The sequence below is a fragment of the Cavia porcellus genome, unplaced genomic scaffold (genome assembly GCF_034190915.1).
Source record: "Cavia porcellus strain 051 isolate PalLab524CR breed Dunkin Hartley unplaced genomic scaffold, mCavPor4.1 scaffold_26, whole genome shotgun sequence".
Classification (NCBI taxonomy): domain Eukaryota; kingdom Metazoa; phylum Chordata; class Mammalia; order Rodentia; family Caviidae; genus Cavia; species Cavia porcellus.
This window is the reverse complement of record NW_026947509.1, coordinates 3,720,413-3,736,305: the sequence shown is the minus strand read 5'-3', so window position 1 is coordinate 3,736,305 and position 15,893 is coordinate 3,720,413. Positions and strand designations below refer to the sequence as shown.

Here is a 15,893-nt window from a genome sequence, read left to right as displayed (position 1 = left end):
GTTTGTTGATCTGTCATCTCCAGCTGGTGATAATGTACCTGAATGGGCTTTGCCATAAACGCGTCTATCCGATTATTAATGAGTATCATAATCCTCTGAAAAATACAAGGACCCACAGAGAGGAGAAGCAACAAGGCAGCTAGGGGACCCAAAGGGGTGCTAGGTAAGGGAAAAGTCCCCCCCACATCGAGGAGAAGGGGTTAACAGCCATTTGTTGTCGTCGCTGTTGAAGCTGTTCTACTTTTTGGAGCTTGCCTCACACAACACCAGACTGATTGACATAGAAGCAACATTTTTCCTGTAAGGCAAGACAGATTCCTCCCTGCTCTGCCATGAGCAGGTCTAGCCCTCGTCTGTTTTGTAAAACGACCTCTGCCAGTGAGTCTAATTGGTTTTGGAGAGTTTTTATCATAAAGGATAAGGCTTGAACATCTTTAGACAACTGGTTGGACAGGTCAGCATATTTATCTAAGGCCAGCAGTACCCGTGGCTACAGTGCCAGTGATGCCCATTCCCACCAAAAGCAGGATCAGTGTTACCGCTCGTTTTTGGTGGCCAGCAATGTAATCAAGTGTTGGTATCGGGACAGGTTGGTCACCTGAGACAATATCTGTGTCGGGAAGGAGGGAAGCAGTTATGCATGTACCTGTCTAATTGGCTGGAATATAGGTATAGGCCCTATTATTAATGCAGACAAAAATGTATCCTGTTGGGGGGCACAGGGGGCCTGTATGAGCGACAAATTGAACACAGGTGGTGGACAGGAGATGGCCCATACCTATAAGGGTAGAATCATTTTGGAGGGAGCCCTGTAGGCAGGTCATGGGTATGTTGGGGGTTATTAATGGCTGAACTAGAAATGATTGGGAAGGTCTACAGGTAAAATTATATGGATCACAAGAGGAGTCAATTGTTGAACTGAAGGGGATGGCTAAGGGCATAGTAGTGCCTAAAGGCCATGCACAACCAGCAGTCTTGCGCTAAAGCAGGGTTAGTGAGGTTAAGTACATGGTGAGTGGCTGAAAGGATATCATAAGTTTGTGGGTCTAAATCCATACCCCGTGATTTGGGGAGAGCTAACGGATGGTAAATGATCTTTGGGAATAGACTATCTTCTATTTCTTTTAGTTTTTTCTCAACATAAAGTTCTCTCATTTTATCTTGAGGCCCTCCCCCATCTAAGACATGGATTGGAGCCCTCTTATACCAACAGACTGGCTTGTTGATTTTGCCTTTGCAGGAGGCTTGGGTGTATATGGGGCTTTCCGATACAGAGGGGTTGAGGCCCCAATCGCCTCCGGCTGCTGCCATTTTTATTTTTGTAAGTATGGCTGTAAAATAAGTGGCATTATCTAAGCCAGTACATTCTTTCTTTCTTTCTTTTTTTTTTTTTTTTTTTTTTTTTTGTATTTTTACTGGTACCAGGGATTGAACTCATGACTATGTGCTTGCAAGGCAGGTGCTTATGCCGCTGAGCTAAATCTCCAGCTCCCACCAGTACATTCTTATACAGCATCATAACAGGGGCTATGCATCTCTATCTGATATGACTTACACTCCTGTGGGCAAGGCCCTGGTTGGTTATTTAGTTTGGGTATAATTTGGGGTTTAGTTTTGCATTCCCAATTTTGAGTTAATCCCCCTGTAGGGGACAGCCTGGCTACGCGAACCGCTAAGGGTCGGCTGCTGGACGCAGGCACCATTTTAAGAGCACCATGAGGCTTGCCAGAGGCAGGCGCTGTCTTAGGAGCACTATAAGGCTGTGTAGCTTGGAGGGCCTTGTGCGACTGTCTCTTCAGTCTGAGGATCTGCATGCTGCTGGGCAAGCAGCTCAGAGATTAAATTCCAGTATACAAAGATGGTCACCAGAACCTTTTCTGGACTGAAAACCCTATAATAATCTTTTAGAGCATCTCTTACTCTTTTCCACCTCTTGGTATCTATAGAACCTCTAGGGGGAACCAAGGGCAAACTTTATGGATAAATTGAAAATACTGCAACAATTCTTTTGTTCTAACCCTTGCTAAGGCCTCCCATGAACAATTTATGTTCACTCAATGCTTGACCCATGTCCAGGAAAGGGGATGGGGTTGCTGTTCACTCACCGTGACTCGGGCGGCATGCTGGGCGGTCGTCCGCGCAGGCCTCAGTCCTTGATTTAATGTGCTTTCACTTTTAGCCTCGTTCCTTGATTCAATTTGTTTCTACTTTTAGCCGGTGTTCTCGAATGGCTCCCTCGTTGACTCCCCCATGCCAGGAACCCCCACACTGGGCGCCACTTGATCCAGCCCACAGATCAATCCGTGGGGTGTACCATGGGGAGGGGGAACAGGGATGAATAGAATAAGGGGGAGACAAAGAGAGATTGAAGCAAGTCAAGAGAATCTGATCAAGCCTCATTTATTCAGGAAGTGGTCACATCCTTTATAGGCCAAGGGCAGGTTGGTGGGACAGGAAGAGGCTATGGCGTGGTTTTTGATAGGTCATCATCATGTCCGGTTATGTGACGTAAGCAGGAGGGATTATGGTTAATGTAGGCAGGTGCATTATATGCCCATAGGAGAGAGAGACGGGGAGGCAGCAATGGGGCGGTTGCGCCGCTCCCTACACAGAACAAAACCAACAAAAACAAAACGTTGGCGACATTATAGGACTTCAAAAGAAGCTAATAGTCAAACCAGAATGGATATCGTACTGAATCTTATTGTCTTCAAGTCTACCTCATCTTTGCCATGCTATTTTTCTGCTGTTGGTTGTCTACTTTTCCCCCTCTATTCACTGTCTGCCCCATTCAGTAAGCCCCCTCTGCTGCTGCTCTGAAACCATGGTCTTTTTTTGTCTCTCTAGAATGTCCTTCAGTATTTTTTGTAGGGTTGGTTTTATGGTCATGCACTCCCCCAGTTCCTCTTTCTCGTGGAAGCATCTTGTTTCTCCATTAATTTTGAGAGATAGTTTTGTATCAATCTGGGTTAGAGGTTATTTTCTTTCAGGACTTGGAATACTTCATTCCAAGCTCTTCTCGATTTTATGGTTTGTGTTAAGAAGCTGCCATGATTCTGATAGATCTTCCTCTATAGGTGATTTGTTTCTTTCCTCTGAAAGATTTTTGTTTATTTTAAAGAGATTAAGACAAAAGAGGACATAACAAAGCAGATCAGAATGGCAAAATGTAAGCAACACAAGCACTTCCAACAAGACAATGGGACAGTAACAGTAGCTACCATAATGTCTCTTTCTTTGAAATATTTGAGCACACCTTCACATACAATAGTATCAAACATAACAAAATAGTATAAAACCTTTCAAGAGAAAGTATTACAGGGTATTCAGAACAAAATAACAGAAAATGAACAGTGGCTACTATCACACATCTTAATATCCAATAAGACACAACATGATAGAACCAATGAAAGTAGAAGAACAAAAGCATGGTAGGACTTCAAAGCAAGATGGTATTAAATCAGCAATGGCTGCCATAATGTCTTGTTTTCTTCAAAATAGCTGTTCATACCATCACACATAATAAAATCAAACAAAATAGAATAAAACCTTTCCAACTAATGAATGAAAACATTATAAGGTTTCAAAGCAATGAAATGGGGAATCATGATTACCATAAAATCTTATGTACTCTTACCATTTCTTATGCTAGGGAGCTATACAGTATTTATATATGTGAGTTTGATTTATTTCACTTATGAGTATGGTCTCAAGTTGCATCCATTTATTTATAAATATCTCAATGTGATCCTTCTTTATAGCTGAGTAGTACTCCATTGTATAAAAATACCACAACTTCTTATCCATTCTTCAGTTGATGGACACTTAGGTTGTTTCCAAGATCTGGCGATTACAAATTGTGCTGCTATAAACATGGGTGCACATATATCACTGTAGTATGATTTTCAGTTCTTCTTGGAATATGTCAAATGGGATTTCTAACCCCAGCTTTTTGAGGAATCTCCAGACTGACCTCCACAGTGGTTGCACCAGTCTACACTCCCACCAACAGTGCAGGAGAGTTCCTTTTTCCCAACAGCCTCTCCAGCATTTGTTGTTGGTAGTTTTCTTGAACCTGGCCATTATTTCTGGAGTGAGATGGAATCTCAGTATTATTTTAATTTACATTTCTCTAATGACTAATGATAAGGAACATTTTAAAATGTATTTTCCATTTGTATTTCTTCATCTGAGAAATGTATATTCATCCCAGATGCCCATTTTTGGATTGAGTCTTTGAATTTTGGGGGTCTGATTTTTTAAAAATTCTTTATATGATTTAGACAGAAGTCCTTTGTTTGAGGGACAGTTCACTAACAGTTTTCCCCAGTTTGTGGGTTTTCTTTTCACTATGCTGGAGATTTCTTTTGACATGAAGATACTTTTTAATAAGATGTGAACCCAGTTATTGATTCTGGGAAGTATTTCCCGTGTGGTTTGATTCCTGTTCAAGAGTTCTCTACCTACCCCTATGTCTTCAAGATTTTTACCTAATTTGTCTTCCAACATTTAGTGTTTCTGTTTTAATATTCAGATCATTGATCCATTTAGATTTTAGTTTAGTACACGGTGATAGACATGGGTCTAGCTTTAGATTTCAACATATGGAGAGTCAGTTTTTCCAGCACCATTTATTACAGAGACTGTCATTCTTCCAGGGAAGATGTTTGGCCCCTTTATCAAAGATAAGGTGGTTGAGTGTGTTTGTAGTTGTGGTTGTATCTTCTAATCTATTCCATTGATCCTCTGCTCTGTTCTGATTCCAGTACCATGTTGATTTTATTACTGTTGCTTTGTAGTATAACTTCAAGCCTGGTATTGTGATGCCTCCTGCCTTGCCTTTGCTGCTCAGTATTTGCCTTTGCTATTATAGGTCTCTTCTGATTTCAGGTAAATTCTAGGAGTGATCTCTCTAGGTCTATTAAGTATGCTGATGGTATTTTCATTGGGATTGAACTGAATCTGTATAACAGTTTTGGAAGAATAGCCATTTTCACAATATTTATTCTTTCTATCCATGAACAAGGGATCTCTTTCCATTTTCTGAGGTCCAGTTCGATTTCTTTGTTCAGGGTATTATACTTTTCCCTATATAGATCTTTTACTTCTTTCATGAGATTAATTTCTAAGTATTTCTTTTTTTTTTGGATGTAATTTTGAAGGATGTGGCTTCTTTTATTTTTCTCTCAGTGATTTCGTTGTTAGTGTATAGGAATGCTATTGATTTTTGAGTATTGACTTTGTCATCTACATTGCTGAATTTGTTATTTCTAGGAGTCTTTCAATGGAGTTTTGGAGGTCTCCTATGTAGAATATCATATCATCTGCAAATAATGATAATTAACTTCTTCTTTTCCTACTTTTACTCCTTTTATTTCTCTCTCTTGTCTAATTGCTCTGGCTAGTATTTCCAGTACTATGTTGAATCGGAGCAGTAATAAGGGACATCCTTGTCTTGTTCCTGATTTTAGGGTAGAGGCTTTCAGTTTTTGGCCATTTAATATGATGCTGGCTGTTGGTTTGTCATAGATGGCCTTTATCATATTGGGGTAAAGACCATCTATTACAATTTTCTGTAAGGTTCTTATCATGAATGAGTGTTGGACCGTTTCAAAAGCTTTTTGTGTAGCAATAATCATGTGATTCTTATTTTTGGCTCTATTTATAAGGTGGATTACATTTATTGATTTACGTTTGTTGAACCATCCCTGCATGCATGGGATGAAGCCCACTTGGTTGTGATGTATAATGTTCTTGATGATTTGCTGCATCCTGTTTGCCAATATTTTATTGAGGATTTTTGCAACTATGTTCATTAGGGAGATTGCCCTGTAGCTCTCTTTTTTAGTTGGGTCTTTCTCAGGTTTTGGTACTAGAGTAATATTTGCTTCCAGGAATGACTGAGGAAGAATTGCTTTCTTTTCAATTTCATTGAAGAGTTTGAGGAGTGTCAGCATTAAGTCTTTGTATTTCTTGTAGAACTCTGCAGTGAATCTGTCTGGGCCTGGGCTCTTCTTTCCAGATAAGGACTTAATTACATTTTCAACTTCATTAATAGAAATTGGATTATTCAGCAGTTTTACATCTTCTTCACCCAGCTTTGGTAGTTACATGTTTCTAGGAATCTGTCCATTTCTTCTGTGTTATCAAACCTATAAGAGTAGAGATTTTCAAAATAGGTGTTGATGATCTTCTGTATTTCCAGAGTCTGTAGTTATTTCTCCTTTTTCATTCCTAATTGCATGAATTTGAGAACTTTTGGATATTTCCTTACAAGTAGCAATACATTATGAAATTATGATCATAAACTTATCTTAGTAGTCAAAAAGGGTGATCTACCCGATAAAGTTTTCATTCTGTTTAATTGTCTGCCTTGCTTAGTGGTTTTTTCCTATGTGTATCTAGAATGTCTTTCAGTATTCTTTGCAGGTTTGGTTTTGCGATCATGAAGTTGTTCAGCTGTTCTTTGTCATGGAAGTATCTTATTTCTCCGTCCATTTTGAAGGACAGTTTTTCAGGGTACATCAGTCTAGGTTGGATGTCATTTTCCTTTAGGATCTAAAGTATTTTGCTCCATGCTCTTCTTGACTTCATTGTTGGTGTTATGAAGTCTGCTGTGATTCTGATAGGTTTTCCTTTATAGGTGATCTGTCTTTTGTCTCTAACCACTTTTAATATTCTATTCTTACATTGGATTTCTGGGATGGTGATTTTATATGTCTGGGTGTAGTTTTATTTTGGTTATGGCTATTTGGAGTTCTATATGCTTCACTAATCTTTATGTCAGTTTCCATTCTCATGTTTGGGAAATTTTCAGCTATTACTTCTGTAAATAGCCTCTTGATATAATTTGCGTTGTCCCCTTCTTTTTCATTGATCCCTATCAATCTTATGTTGTTTTTGTTTGCATCATCTTGCAGCTATTGAATTGTTATTTACTGATTCCTTGTTATTTTTAAGAAGTCTTTCTTTTCCTGTTCACTAGCTGCAATCTGGTGTTTGATGTTGGAAATTTTATCTTCACTTTTACTGAGGCGGTTTTGACAATTTTCAATGGAATTTTTGATTTCCTGTATATCTCTTTGCATCTTTTTCATGTATTCTGTTCGTTTCTTATATTCTTTTTCAAGGGATTCCATCTTTTTGCATTGCTCCTGTAATTTTTTTAACTGTGTCTTCATTAGATATGTTTAGCATTTCTTTCATTATTTTTATCATTTCTTCTTTTACCTGGGAGATTATTTCTAATTTGAATTTCTTTATAGCTTCCTAAAGTTGCTTCTTTATTTCAGTTGCTATTATTTCAGGTATTTCAGGTGTATGGCTTATATTTGCTTCTATGTACATGACTCCTAGGCTTTCTTGGGATGGGCTGGAGGTTTGAGATTGCATTTTGGTCTTTGGTCTTTTCATTTTCCTATATTTCTGTGTTTCAAGTGATGTTCCAGAGTTTTCCTGGGCATGTTGGAAATCACCTGCTATGCCTTCGGCCCCTGGGACTGAATGGAGATTGCTGAGCTGGTTCCAGTCACGCCCTCAGGATCTCCCATGTGTTCCCGGAAGCTGGGCGGGTTCCTAACCACTGTGTGTGATGGTCCAAAGCTCTACCAGGGCTAGCACTGATGTGCTGGAACTTACCTCGTGTGCCCTTATCTTCCCTGATTGAATGAAGGTCACTGGACTTGGTCTAGTTGGCCCACAAAACATCCCGAGCCTAGGCTAGTGTGTCTGGAAACTGGGCATGCATTTAACCACTGGGAGCAATGGTCTTAAACTCTCCCTGGGACTGTGCCGGTGCACTGGAACTCACTTGGTGTGCCCTCAGCTCCCCAGGTTGAAAGAAAGTCACTGGGCATGGCCCAGTTATACCCGTGAGACCTGCTGAGCCTAGTCCAGTGTGTCTGGAAGCTGGGAAGGCACTTAGCCACTGGGAGCGATGATCTTATGCCAGATTTCAATGAAGTTTTTCCTGGTAATCTCTTTGAATCTGTTTCATGTATTCTAAATTTTTAAAATATTCTTCATTGAAGGTTTCCCTCCTTTTTCTATATCTGTGTCTTCTTTAGAGGTGCTTAGCAATTCTTTTATTATGTTTCTTGTATCTTCTTTTACTTGTAATAATATTTCTGTTCTAAGTTCTTTTATAGCTTCATGAAGTTGTTTCTTTATTTTAGTTGCCATTACTTCAGAGACTGCCGGTATGTGCCTCCTGATCCGTTCTGTGTTTACATCTCTTCGACCAGTACTGCTTCGGTTGGAGACCAGAGACTGCCTTTTGCTTCTTCCTCTTGTTATGTTCCTAGTTTCTTCCAGACTAGTAGGTAGCAGGGTCCCTGGCACTTCCTGTATTGGTTATAATTACTCTGAAGCATGTTGACTAGGGATTTCTGCTGTTTGCTGCTTTTTCCCAGTTGGCTGATGTTTACTGGAGCATAAGCAGGGTGGGGCAGGCTGGAACTTCCCTTCCAACTGGTTAACCACAAGTCTTCACCTCATTAGTGTGCACTGGGTGAACAGAGTTGGTTAGGGATAGCTTTAGGGAAACCTCTGTGGTGGCTATTTGACTGTGCAAAGGGGTAGGGCTCAGTCCAAGCAATTTTCACCAGTCTGCTCTGCTCTAGGAGTGGTTGAATGAAGCCAGCTGCAGTTTTGGTTCTGGGCTTACCCTGCCCAACTCCAAAATGTGCCTGGCCAGTCATCCACTCCTATGGAAGGACTGAGTCCCCTGCACTCACCGCAAGCCAGTGCAGTTCTCTGGTCTGCTGCTCCCCTCCACCATTGCATCTTTCTACTGAGGCCTTCGAGCTTGCCAGCCACCAGCTTCACTGTGACTGTGCACAGTGCTTCTCGCACAGTGAGACTGGTTCTGCCACGAGCTACCGCCTTATGTTTAAGTTTTTTTATTCTCTCTGTGGGCTTCAATTCTCACTTTAGTTTCTTCTTGGGTCTAAGGGACTCACCTCTTTTCTTCTTGTCTTCTCTAGAATGCTATATTCTAGCATCTGGGCTGTTTCTCTCAGAGAGGCTGTATACTCTGCTGCTTACTGTTCTGCCTCTTCCCAGACTCCAATACTTCTTTTTTGATATAGACATTTATTTATATAAGCTTTCCTCTTAAAACTGATTTGACTGCATTCCATGAGTTTGGTATGTTTTGTTCCATTTTTGTTTCTTTTTAAAATTTCTCCAAGGGTGTACTGATTGTTCAGGAGGAGATAGTTCACTTTCTACCTAATTGCAAATTTTCCAAGATTTCTTCTTTTATTGATAGCTAATTTCATGCCATTGTAGTTGGAAGAGGTATTTAAATTAATTTCAATTTTCTTAAACTTTGCCAGACTTAGTCTATTGCCTATTGTGTTGCTATGGATTGAATATAATTTAAGTATGTCTCTCAAAGGTTTATGGATTAAAAGCTGCCTCCCCTGTGTATCAGTGTGAGAGGTGACTAAGACTTGAAATGATGGGCCCTAGCCAGGTATGGTGGCATACACCCACTATCCTGCTGCTTGAGAGGGTTCAGGAGGATTCAGAGTTCGGCCCTTCTGAGCAATTCAGTGAGGACCTACCTAAACAAAAGGAAAGAAAAAGAATAGAAAAGATAAAACAGTAAGAAAAGAAAAAGGAGGTAGGGCCTACTGAAATGCCCTTGACATTGGGGAAGCTGCCCTCAGAAAGTATCAAAGTAGCTCCCATTTGACCCCTGAGCCTTGTGAGAGCAAGTTACTACAAGCATAGGCCTGATTGTCAAATTTCTCTGGCTTCCTGTTTCAAGATGTGATTCTCTCTCTCTCTCTCTCTCTCTCTCTCTCTCTCTCTCTTTCCCCCTCTCTCTCTCCCTCCCTCCCTCCTTCTCTCCCCCCCCCCTCTGTCTCTCTGGCTGTCTTTCTTTATTATTTAGGCTTGTGTTGAAAATGGAAGAGAATTTTTCATTTGCTCTTAAAAAATAATAATTAGTGAAAGAAGTAAATTATAACTTACTGTTATACTCAAAATTGTCTATGCTTAAGTTGAGAATCTCTTTTTTTTTTAAACCGGGGATCAAACTCATGACCGCCTGCTTGCAAGGCAGGTGCTTATGCCTCTGAGCTAAATTCCCAGCCCCGTTAAGCTGAGAATCTTTGCCAATGGAAAAGCACTGCTCCAAATCATGAATGGTATTACGAAGAATTGCAATTTCCTTGCTTTTTCTTCTTGAAGATATTGAAGCTTCCTTCTGTAGATACTCTGTGGAAATGGCATCTGCATAGGGTTTTGATTTAGTCTGAACCCTTGCTAGTTTGGCGTCAAACTCCAGCTGTAGGTTATTTCATTTTGCTTTTCTTCTTCTTGAGTTACTACCTTTGCATTTAACTCTGAAATTTCTATCTCCTTTTTCATTAGATCTTTGTGCTTTTCTTCATTTAATTCAACTTTTTTCTGTATATCTTGATAAAGTCTGCTTGTTTCTATCTATGCCCCTTCTCTCTGATTTTCATTTCACTTTTTAAAATGAGGCTTCATTTGGATTACTTTTAATAAACAATCTTTTCCAACTGAATCTCCAATATGTTATTCTTTCCATTGGTTTTTATCATTTTCTTTTCTATTTGTGATAAAACCTTTATAAGCTTGTCAATATTCACACTGCTAATCTTTTTTGTACGTCCTTCACTGCTTTGACCCATGCCTGAACTACTGTGGTTCCTGAAGGTCTCTCCTACCTCAATTTCAAAATACAATCTCTTTCTCCCACATGGCTCCTTGCACTCTATGATTACTCTATGAGAGCCAGTACTATGGTATTTGAGCTTCTGTCCTTTAAAACTGTAAAGTCAACGAAACTCTTTTTTATAAAGTTAGTTGCTTATGCTGTTGCATACTAGTAGCAAAAATTAAACCAATATGTTTATATGTACTTGAGAAGAATGTGTATTCTGTTGCTCTTAGAATGTTATGTACACTTCTATTTGGCCTAAAACATAGTTCAGCTCCAGTGTCCCTTACTGACTTGTTAAATAATGTAGCCATTGTTGAAACTGGGGAACTGGAGTCCCCCTCTATTACTGCATACAGTCTTGCTCTTCCTTCAGAATAGTATTAACTTTATATATCTAGGTGCTCCAACATTGAACACACAAATATTCCTAACTGTTATAGCCTCTGCTTAATTGACTCTTTTATCATTGTATCAGGAACATTTTGTCTCATTTTATAGTATCTATGTGTATGCTCAATGATGATGTGACACTGGGTGGGTTTTTTAAGAAGTCAATTCAGCCTTTCTGTGTCTCTTGTCAGGCAATGTAATCCATCCATACCTATCATTGGTAGGTAAAAACTTATTGCCATTTGAAAACCTTTGTCTGGTTGTTTTGTAAATGTTCTGTTCCTTTCTTCCTTTCTTGCTGTCTTCCTTTGGGTTGTGATACTTCTCTGTGATAATATGCTTTTGATCCTTTTATCTTCTATATGTCTACTATAGGCTATGACTTTGTGATAACCACAGACATACCCACGATATCTTTACCCATAATAGGATTAAAATCTCATTGCATAAAATAATTTTACACTTTTACTCTCTGTAATTCTGTACTCACATATTATGTTGCACTATCACCATCTTTCTATAATTTGAATATCAGAGCAAATTATTGTAACTATAGTTTTTAATAATTTTTTAACTGTCATAATTATTTATTTACATAGCATGAGTGTATTTTGACTTTGACCATGCACTTATTTTTACCAGTAAGTTTTATATTATCATTTCTTATATTAATGATTTCTGTCCTTTTCTCTCATCTTGGAGAGCCCTTCTTAGCATAAAGGTCTAGTGCAGATGGATTCCTTTTTGGTTGTCTGAGATTTTACGTTACATTCATTTTTGGAGTACATAAATGATAGGCATAATATTCTTAGTTGGCAGGTATTATTTTTTGTTTTTAGCTTTTAAAATACAGCATCTTACTTTTTGGCCTGCTGACAAATCCATTGATTTATAATAGTACTCTTTTATGTAACAAGTCACTTCTTTGCTGCCTTCAAAATTTTCTTTGTGCCTTTAGTTTTTGACAGTTGGCTTAGAATATATTTTGTTGTGGATTTGCTTGAATTCATTTTATCTGGTGTTCAGTGAACTTCGTGGGTTGGGATTTCTGTTTCCTTTCCACCACCTGGGAAATTTTTGGCTGTGTTTTTTGAAGGGGTAATATACTTTTGCCTTCTCTTCTCTGTTCTCCTTTTGGTGTATCAATAAGGCATAGATTATTCCACTTATGCTGTTGTGAAAGTTCTGTAGCATATCTTCACTTACTTTCATTTTGATCCTCTGATTGAATGACTTACAATGATCTGTCTTCAAGTTTCTATTTCCTTTCTGCTACACAACATCTAGTCTGATGTTAAGTTCTTTATTGAATTTTTAGTTCAATTATTGTACAAAAGGGTACATGTTTAAAAGTCACCTTTGTTGTCTGTGTAGGGATACCTAGGAATTTAGAGTTCTATCAACACTGAGAACCAAGTGACTTAGGAGCCATTCCTTCAAGTAAAGGCTGTAAAAGTTGGGGTGTTCAGTGCACCCACAAAGTTCCTCCAGGGGAAGTCTGCAGATTTGTTTACTATTGAAGCAAGCCAGAGAAAGTAGTTCCAGGAGTAATCACCCTCCTATTAAGAGTTTTAGAGGTTTTCCAGACTCCTTCACAGAGACTTTGTAGCCCTGAAGTTTCCAGGGTAGCCAGCCAGAGAAGAGAGCATGAAGAGTGATCTCATTCTCTTTCAGGCCAACGATGTGGTTCTCAGATGCTGGCTACTTAGAACCATAAGAAGCTGTTGGAAAATCACGAAGGGACAGGTGGAAGCTGAACTGATCCCGGTGGTGGCGACAGCCCTGGGAATGCTCCACCTGGTCAAAACCACCTGTGTAAATTAGAACCAAAATGTATAACAGATATTGTGAAATAGGAAAAAGTTGTTCAAAAGGAAAGGGGAACTGGGGGAGAGGGGAGGAAAGGGAAAGAAAAAGTGAGAAAAAGATAAATGGAAACAAAGCTTTGTAAATAAGGAGGGGCAGAAAGGTGGAAGGGAAAGGAGAGGAGGGGGAAATCAGCAACTAAGATACATCGTGTATAGGTACAAGTTCCCTGTGGTGCACAGCATACTTTGGTATATCTAAATTGTATCAGTAAACTTAATAACAAAAAGTAGATTTTGCTGTTAAGTAATATTGTAGAATAATTTTTATTTTAGAAAAAACCCACCCAATTTCTATTTATGCTTCACGGAAACTCTCCAATGCTGAGTCCCAGCTGCTTCAAAGTAATTCAAGGGCAAACCCCTGCGTAAGTCCAGAAAAGGTGAAATGCTATACGACTTGCACAGACCTTTCTGTCCTCAGGAAGAAGCTGGAAACTCAAGATTCGCTCCTGATTAAAAGATGCTGTGCTAGAACTGGGAATCTGGGTCCCCACTCTTCACTTTGTGTGGATGTTTTCTCCACTTCTACCTGTTGTGCACGGTCTGTTTGGTGAATATGTGGGACAGGGGCAATTGCAGCCTCCTCTGCTGCCATTTGGCTCATGTCTGCTTCTCTGTGTGGTTTTTATAAGGGAAGGATATGTATTTATTTGCAGCAAAAGTTTTTATGAACCCATTGAGAAAAATCAAATCTAGTTTAGCCTGTAATTTATGGGTATCATGAGGTGCATTTGTAAATTCCTTATGTTGAACTTCACTTGACTTTCTTATTCATTTTTGCTCCACTTGGTTTATTTCTTAAAAACCTATTAAACAATTCTTAACTTTTGTATCTCCCTATTTCTCTATTTTAACACCTGTCATATTTTCATGCTATGTGGCACACATAAATCTTGTTAGTATACTGCACATTTAATCAGTGTCATCAGTTTTGTGCCAGTTTTTATGTTAAATGCTAAGCATTGAATGCTCAAGTGCTATTATCGTGCCTATTTCTTTTATCACAAACATTTGTGTCATGATGTTTTGTTTAACATGTCTGTGTTATGTATGTTTCTGTATTAGTTTTGTAAAAATATAAGGTGTTTCTGTCAGTACTGTCTTTGCTTGCTCAGAAGTTCCTTCTTTGCCTTTTTCTGTCCTGCATGTATTCAGGATGCTCATGTCTGGCGATTTTATGACCTAGATTTCTTTGTCCTCTGCTTTCCAGTTGGCTCTAAGGCAAATGTTCAACTCCCCTGCACCTTCTTAGAGTGGACTAGGATCTGCCTTCCTTACCTAAAGCTTCAGCTCCGTGTGTGCCCCTTCCCTGGGGGGCAGGGTCCAGGAATGCTGCTGTCAGTCCTTGCCCCTTTGGGCTTCCCCACACTAACCCCTGTGCGTCACCATCTGCTTTCCTTCATCTTGCCTTAGTCTCCACCCACAGTCCCTTTGCTGACTCCAAGGAACCTGCTGATGTATTAACCTGCTGTCTTTTAGCACTTACTAAACACTTTAATACTCATTCCTGCCACCATAATGTATGTTTTATAATAAATTGACTTTGGTGTGACTTTTTTCACTTCTTGATGCTAGATTCTTTGTCTTTTGTCATAATTGTGCCAGATATAAACACACAGTTTTTCTAGTGAGTACTATTAAAATTTAAACACCCAGTGAAACATTTTTATTGAAGCCTATATAATTGTTAATATCTGCAATTTGTCTTCAAGTAGCATTTTTCACTTAATAATTCCTTCCCACCACCATCTCCATATTGAAATTGTTTTCTATTTTATTCTAGATTTCTGTTTGTTTTCTTTTATGGATCGGTAATTATCTAAATTTTTTTAAGTTCTGTTTTTGTTACTATTTGTTTCATAGGTTCCTGGTCTTAAATTTTATTTTCATATGCTGTGTGCATCTTTAAGTCATGTTTTTCAGGATGTATCCATGGTGGCACACACTTTTTTACACTTTTATTTTTCCCTCATACTTGAATGTTAGTTTGGCTGACAACAGAGTTTACTGTAAGCCAAGTTCAAATTTAATTTGTTGAATTCTGGATCCCCAAAATATTACCAAAACTATCTCTTCATAAGACAAAGGTAAGTAAAGAGGAACTGTACTTAACATAAAACCTTAAAGAGTGCCTCAGAGGAAGAGGGTTAAAATTGAGATACATACATATTTGCTGATATTGCTTCTTTATTTTAGTCTTTCCTGGTAGGTACTTGTGCTTTTTTCCATGGTACAAATTTCTGACAGCTCATATTTGAATTGGTGGGCCCCTCTTCTATAAGCAAATGTTGGTTTCTAAATCCAACAGCCTGCCTGCAGTGATTGCAGCTGGCCTGTGGCACACACTTATGTACAGGGCATGCAAGCAGCTTGTCATTTAGTGCATGAAGATTCCTTTCCCTCTCTCTTGGAGACTGCAAACCACCTGTGACCTGTCACTGTGCTTCTGGTTCCAGTACTAAGGAAACAATGCCAGGATCAACTTCCTTTACTTCATTCTCTCCACTAATATTTTCAATCTGTAATTGGTTGAATCCACAGATGTGGGACTCATGTATATAGATACAAAAAATTATATAAAAATACGTTGTTAGAAAAACTTCAACAGAAATCGTAAATAAAAAGTAATAATAGATACTATTTACAATCAATAAAATTTGAAAGAATCAATACTTCATCTTAAATATTCAAATGAATTCTAAATGAATTTAATATGTAAAAACAAGACCATTTCAACATTAGAAAAAATAATAAAATTCAGTGTTGAGGATCTGTACAATATATCAAACAAATTTAAATCAAAAGATTTATCAACTCAACTATAAAGAAACTTAAATTTTTTCTGTGAAGAAAAATGCCAAAATAATATCCAAATAAATACCACTGACATATATGAATTTTAATCTTAAATAAACCTGTCTCAATATTTTGCATAA

General features: G+C 38.6%; 1 protein-coding gene and 1 pseudogene across 1 annotated transcript in view; one reads left to right on the top strand and one right to left on the bottom strand.

The window, feature by feature from the left end:
- Dnah14 (dynein axonemal heavy chain 14) overlaps positions 1–15,893 on the top strand; it is a 345,721-nt gene that overhangs the window by 105,118 nt on the left and 224,710 nt on the right. The gene's annotated exons all lie outside the window — the stretch shown is intronic.
- On the bottom strand, positions 465–10,667 carry LOC111756467 (coiled-coil domain-containing protein 152-like; annotated as a pseudogene).